This window comes from Nicotiana sylvestris, chromosome 10, assembly GCF_000393655.2.
Source record: "Nicotiana sylvestris chromosome 10, ASM39365v2, whole genome shotgun sequence".
In the NCBI taxonomy this organism is placed as follows: domain Eukaryota; kingdom Viridiplantae; phylum Streptophyta; class Magnoliopsida; order Solanales; family Solanaceae; genus Nicotiana; species Nicotiana sylvestris.
In genome coordinates, this window is record NC_091066.1 from 136,208,657 (window position 1) to 136,216,708 (window position 8,052).

Consider the following 8,052-nt stretch of genomic DNA (forward strand, 5'->3'; position numbering starts at 1 on the left):
GTGTGCCACCCGATCCACATATAGAACTCGCATAAGGAGATATACATCGAGCTGAATAGCTCATCACATCAAAATACCGAATATCGGTCATAAACACACTAAGGTGCATAATATCATTCCCAAGGAAACATATAGCGCTATAGGCTACAAACTCAAGCACAACTGAGGTGCGATACATGATCTAAGTCTCATCCTGCTCATATAACATCACCGCTGAGCGGAACCTCAACACATAAGGAATTTACCAAGCCGTCTCACAACTCATACGGTGCAATATATCTTTACATGAATTAACTGACCACGAAATAAGACCGCGACTATCCTTCCATAAAGAGCGCATTGCTGAAATAAACACAACTGGCCTGACGTAAGGCTCACTTCCACATTTAAATCTATCCACCGACCTCAAGTCGATCCTGATCGTGCCAAGCTAGGCCAATAATCTTTCACAGGTCCATAACCCAATAAACAGAGTGCCCTCCAGGCATAAATTCTCAAATGGATGATATTACCAAAATCCTCATACTTGGTTTAAATTTCTAATTAATCAAGTGACTACATGTCACACTTATACAATATTCCTGTGGGACAAGCTCCCACCATCTTCCGAAATAATTAACGGGTCTGCACATCCAAACCACCGGCTGCACTAACGCTGAAAAGCGATCAAGAATCCCTAACCAGGATGCAAAGCCTTTCTCACAGAACACCGACCTCAGGTGATACTGACGTCAATACCCATCTTACTCAAAACACTGAAACTCATATACTGCTCATCCGAGATCGTGACATCACAGTCATTGACCAAACTGCAACCTTGGTCCTTACTTCAAATTCCATACCACTCACTGCACCTCACGTGCCAATATACGATAGACACAATTTCCATCACAACTCTGGAACCGTCGATAGGCTAATACTCCATCACATAAGACTTTCCATTTAACTTACTTCAGGAGAACTATAGCAACATACAGGCGAATTCTCATAACCGTCGAATATGTCAATCTCTAAGTAGTGGTCCAAGCCGCCATAACCCTTTCCGGGATCCGCCTACTCATAACAGGCCCTAACAGAAGAATGATTCAGAATAACATCAATCACTACGGCCGACAAGCCTCACACGCACCGCCACAAATCACATGCATAACTCGATCACGCTGAACGAACCGATCACTGACACCAATATGCCAACTCAACTATGGCTAATCAATCTACTTCCTTCCAGTTTATCCTTGATTGCCTTAGAAATAATAATATCTCCCTTCAACACCTAACTTATTCCAACTGCACTCAGCCCGAGTGACCTTAAATCATGAGACCATGTTGTCTCAAAAACCATGACCATTTCATGTCTCTCAATGCTACACCGCAAGTCAAAATATCATAGAACATTCTGTGTCTTTCTTCATAAGCTGCTTCAAAAGCTTGACTCTTAACTTTACTTATAGACTCAGAATCATCAGGCACCACACTTTGCCTCTTGAATTCACTAGGACCGCTATTGAGAGCCACCCAGCTCTGACTTGGCCCCGAATGCAACCAACTCTACTGAATTTTATAACATATGAATACCCTCTCGATAAAGCACCTAGAGGGATCACTTCCCTCGAAGCCTGCACCTATACGAGGCATAAATCATGAATCTTCCCTCAAGTCTGAACATGAGCCAATAAGGCTAACCATAGCATGCATCCAACAATTCATTTACTCAAATTACCACTCATGGTCCTTTTCCGTAGCTGCAATAACCCACCAATACGCCAATAACCAGAATTCACGCAGGTAATAAACCGTGCAATCAGCTAATCAACAGCAAGCTCCCCAACTTGGCTCGAAGCCATAGATCACAACACATATACTCTATTGTTGTCGTAATATCATGGTGAGATTAAACTCACTCCATCATAAGCTCGTGGAAACACGAATCATCTGGAATTTTAACTCTTCTGCAATTCTTGCATTTACTCACACAACAGTTAAGCCCACTCTCTAGGCGACCAATTTTTTTTTTTTAAGTCCTAAATTTTTCAAAAATTTCGGCAGAGCCTCCTTTGTAATTGGTCCTATCCACCTGCCAGAGAATCACCAAAACCATCCTAACAACACATCCACAACTTGACAAAGCATCACAATGCATATCAATTACATAAATCTAAATTGATACATGGACATGCGTTGCACCTATTTGAATCATAACACATAGAAAATACCCTTCAACCCTCCATTATTGGGCTATTCAACCAAGTAGGAACATATTCTTTCTTTAATATTTTCGACCTTCAAGGTGGTCTCCTTGACTCAACGATTTCGTCATAATACATTTACGGAAGCGATCTCAGCTCCCAGACTTATCTAACTAGGAGACATGAAAAATATTCTTCATGCGCCCATAACTCGGGCTACTCAACAGATCACAATAAGAAACGAATCACTTAACAGTTCATCTACTATCCAGTAGGCTTCTTCGCCACTACCAAGTCGTACAAATACACCTCGCAACACTAACATACTCATCACGTGGATATCCAACCGCCATTCCGGCTAACAAGGACAATAATGAACATATGAGTTCAAAACACTTGCTCACAAAATCAGCACCTCGGTGCTCAAGCCATTGGCAAAGATTTGGCCTCAAGTCCTCCAGACTGGTCTAACTTCAAACTCACAGAGATTACACCTCGCCCCTCGATCGGGGAATCAAAGCCATCGAGACACATCTGATACTGAGCGTCCGTTGGTGCATACGATCACGCGGAAGGAATTTCAAAAGTTTCTTTTCAAGCTGAATCAAGGACGCACGATAAGAATTCAAGAATGTGAAGTTTTCCTAAAGGTTCGGCAGCCTCTCGAGGATAAGTACAGACGTCTCTGTACCGATCCGCGAGACTCTACTAAACCGGCTCATGACTCGCGAGACCAAGTAACCTAGGCTCTGATACCAACTTTGTCACGACTCAAATCCCGGTCGTGATGGCGCCCAACACACTACTAGGCAAGCCCAACCATTATTCAACACTTAACCCAATTTATCAAAAATAGCGGAAAGAAATATCAATTAAGCAAGATTAAAGTACTGAAGAATTTAACAAAATACACAATATAATCTCACTAGGACCCGGTGTCACGAATCTGAGCCTCTAGAATACAGAATATCATCCTAATACATGGTATATCCAAAGTCTGATAATGCGGAAATAAAGAGATAGGATAGGAGGGAGAAGATCAATGGCTGCGAACGCCGTGCAGCTACCTCGATACTCCCAGAAGCTGGATCTGCTGATCAACTGGATCTACTGAGCCTGAGACTGCCCTGGATCTGCACACAAGGTGCAGGGAGTAAAGTGAGTACTCCGACCCAGTGAGTAATAAAAGTAACTACAGTCCGAAGATAAGAAAATCCAGTAAATACACAAAGTAAGCTAAAATCCAAATATACAGCAACATATGGAACTGAGCAGCTAAACAACAGTATAAATAGAAATACATGAATGCAATGCAATGCATATGATGGTACATTCCAGTACCCACTGCGGCGTGCAGCCCGAGCCATCCATATTTATTTATCGTCGACGGCGCTCACTGGGGGTGTGTACAGACTCCGGAGGGGCTCCTACAGCCCAAGCGCAATATCTTGGTCAGTCATTGTTACCTGACCGGTCAGCCATTGTTACCTGACCAATTTATATCATACAGTGCCATTGTTACCACTGTTCAAGTATATCATCCAGTGTCATTGTTACCACTATTTCAAGTATATCACACAGTGTCATTGTTACCACTGTTTCAAGTATATCACACAGTGTCATTGTTACCACTATTTCAAGTCACTTTATAATCAGTCCAGAAAATAATATAATAAGCCCCTTGGGCATTTACAAAACAGAAGTTCCCAGCCCGGAATACATTTAAAAATATCATTTAAGTTTTCAACACTTAGAATTATGGCTGAGTTTGCAAAACAACATTTAAAACCTTGGACTGAAATTAAATGATATGCAAATCATGCTAAGCAGTAATATCAATCCTCGAAGGATTTTACAAATCGGCACAAGGCCCCAAACATGGCATCAAGCCTCGTAATATCAATGAAGTATGTGTATCAATCACCAGTATAGTATAAACATCACACGGGATGGACCAAGTCACAATCCCCAATAGTATCCGACCCCGCACTCGCCATGGAGTGCATGTCATGCCTCAATATAGCATTACAATGTGAAAGTCCGGGGTTTCAAACCCTCAGAATAGCATTTACATCTATTACTCACCTCAAGACGGCCAAAAGTCTACTCCGCGATGCCCTTTCCTTTCGAATCGACCTCCTCGCGCGTCGAATCTTGCCAAAACCACAAAGAATATATTACAATAGGCTAAGGGAATATAACTCAATCGAAAAGACTCGAAAAATATCGAAAATCACGAAATTTGCAAAACCCGAGCCCCGGGCCCACTTCTCGAAAAATTACGAAAGTCACATCACTGAATTCCTCGTCTCGCCACGAGTCCGTACATATAAAATTTACCAAAATCGGAGTTCAAATGACCCCTCAAATCTTCATTTTAGAATTTCAATCTCAAGCCCTAATTTCTTATAATTTGGCTATGTTTTCATGGATTTCAAGGATGATTCTTCGATAAAATCATGTATTTAACTCATAAAACTTACCTCCAATCGATCTCAGTTGAAACTCTCTTCAATACCCGTCCAAAAGCTCTCAAAATGACTGAAAATGGTGGAAAAATGACCCAAAATCAGATATAAACTCACTGCCCAGATTTTTCGCAATTACTGTTCACCCGCGCGGTACTGTTCACACGCGGGTTACTGTTCACTGCTGCTAAAAAAATGCACCAGCAGCCAATTTAAATTGCAGCACAACCATTTTTCACTAAAATGGCTCTAACTCCATCATACGAACTTGGAATTAGACGATTCTTGTTCCTATGAGTCACAAATAATAATACGAACACAATCCTTCAATTGAAACTTAATTCGGAGCTCATTTGCCCTGTGCGATATCCATTTTGCTCGTTAAATAATTACTCATGTTTCGCGTCAAAAACCTAATCGCTACTTGATGAAATTAGACCAAAATTTGCAGATCAGTCCTATAATTCATTATCAAAATTCAGGAAGTCTCGGAATCAAATTTGGATCTCTAGAACTAAAAATGAACCTTTAGATCATTACATTTATGCTCAAAACGGCAAAAATCTTCCAAAAACTCTTTCAAAATTTGTCCGAGCCTCATGAGATCCCAACAAAGTATACTAACAAGTCCCATAATATGACACAAACTTAGTTGTTCCTTCGAATCACCAAAAACAACGCAAAAATACTAAATTCACCACAGATTCAAGCCTATGAACTTTGAAACTTCAAATTTTCACATCTGATGTCGAAATACGTCAAAACTAGTCCGAATGATCTCAAATTTTGCAGACAAGTTCAAAATGACATAACGAATCTACAACAACTCTCAGAATTCCATTCTGAGTAGGGGTGGGCATTCGGTATTTCGATTCGGTATTTAAGAATTTCGGTTCGGTATTTCGGTATTCGGTTTATCAATTGTACATACCAAATACCATACCAAAATATTTCGGTATGGTTCGGTATTTTTTATTTTGGTTCGGTACGGTTTTGGTTTAATACATATTCATGTGTCACATACCACTAAGTGCTAAGAGCCATTAAGCAAAAAGCAGCAGCACTAAATAATCAAATCTACCAATTCTGCATAACAAAAGGCGTGTAAGGCAGCACCGCAGCAACACTAAGTAATCTACCATTCTGCCTAACAAAAGGCAGCAAGCCAGCAACACTAAATAATCGTCATTGTATGACAAACTTTCACCCAACTCAGAAATAACGAGTGCAACAGTGCACAATTTAAGTTTAACGAGTGCAACAGTGCACAATTCAAATCTGCCAATTCTGCCTAACTCACAAATAACCACAATTCAAGTTTAACACAGTGCAGCAGAATTAAACAAAAGCAGAGACTCTAACGAGCGACAGTAGAATTAAACATAGTGCAACAAAAACAGAGAGGGCATCCCTCAATTCAAGTTTACACTAATAGTCTCGAATCAACTTAGTCTTAATTCTTAAATACAGATTTCAGGAAGACGCTCAAGACAACGCCTAATATGCTTTCTTAAACAATATGTGTCATCCCTCTTTGGATGAATATTATAGACTCAACCACAATGTTTGCACTCTACTTTGTGAACTTCTCCGTTATCTTCTATCATCAGTAATAGGTAAACTTTCAGTTGAACCGGCATCACTTACTCTACTTTCATCTACCATCTACACAAAATTAAAACAAATATAAACACAAATTAAGACTAATGCTAACAAATTGAGAATTTGCTCATAGAATTGAACACTTTTGAGTTTTGGGAACAGAATTGCAAACAAACAAAACATGATTTAATGCTAACAAAGTCATCATCGTAAACAAACCACTATGATAGCTTACGAAAGACAGACCCTCAATCAGTGAATCTCACATCTATTGTTTGGAAGTGATGCTTATTTTTCGTGAGGGATAATAATATTTCAAGGCTTAAGCTACTTACAAAATAGGATATACAGTTAGGGAACATAGGTAAACCATGCTCTATTGACAGAATTAACCCTAGTACCTCACAGTAAACATTCATAATTACTAGGTACTTAAAGCTTCATAATAAATCTGCCATATATAGTAGTCAAGAAGTTTCGAGAAGTTTACTAAAATAACATTCCTTCTCCAATAATATAACTATTATTCTAAAAAAAACTGAAGATTGAAGAATGAAAAGTTATGAACCTATTGAAGAGTTGAAGATTGAAGAATGAAGGTAAAAAAATGAGGAACCAGCAGTCACACTTGAGAATCGTCAGCACCGAGGTCGTGAAGTCGCCGTGACGTCGTCTCTATCGCACTCCCAGACAGCCAGACCGCAGTCGCAGATCTAATTAGGTTTCTCAGTTCTCAGTTCTCTCTCATAGGCATAGCAACCGATCTTCAGTACTTAGGTTTCTAATTGCTAATTCCAATAGTGAAACTAGGGAAAGAGGGTAAGGAAGTTGGGCCTAGTCCTATTGGGCTAGAGAGTAGAGATACAATATTAAATTTTTGGGTTGGGCTGGGTAGTGTAGGAATCATATGATTTTTTTAAAAAAAATTCGGTATTTCGGTATACCAAAATTTCAAGATCCTTATACCGAGGACCGAACCGTTATATCGAAATACCGAAAATTTAATACCAAAATACCGAATTAATTCGGTCCGGTTCGGAATTCGATTTTTCGCATTTTATGCCCACCCCTAATTCCGAACCTCGGATCAAAATCTTACCTATCAACCGGAATTCGCCAAAAATACTAACTTTGCCGATTCAAGCTTAATTCTACACCGGTCATCACAAAAATATTCCGGACACACTCCTAAGTCCCAAATCACCTAACAAAGCTATCCGAACCTTAAAATTCGCATTTCGAGCGCTCTAACACATAAGTCAATATCCGGTTGACTTTTCCAACTTAAGCTTCCTTAAAAGAGACTAAGTGTCTCAAACCTTACCAAAATCATTCAGGAATGACTTCAAATTTTGCACACAAGTCACATTCGACATTACGGACTTGCCCCAACTTTCGGAATCTCATTCCGACCCCGATATCAAAATTTTCACTTCCGGTCGAATTTTCTCAAAAACCTTCAAATTTCTATATTTAGCCAAACGGCTCCAAAATGACCTACGGACCTCTGAATTCACTTCCGATCGCGCTCTCAAATCCAGAATCACCATACGGAGCTACTCCCAGTCTCGGAATTCCAAACGGACATCAATAACACTGAAATGCGTTTTAAGCCAAACTGATGCAATTTCTTCTAAAATGCTATCTTCCACAATAGGCGCCAAAACGCTCCCGGGTTATCTAAAACCCGATCCGGGCATACGCCCAAGTCTGAAATCATCATACGAACCCACTAGAACCTTCGGATCCCAATTCCGAGGTCGTTTACTCAAAATTCCAATCCTAGTTCATTTCTT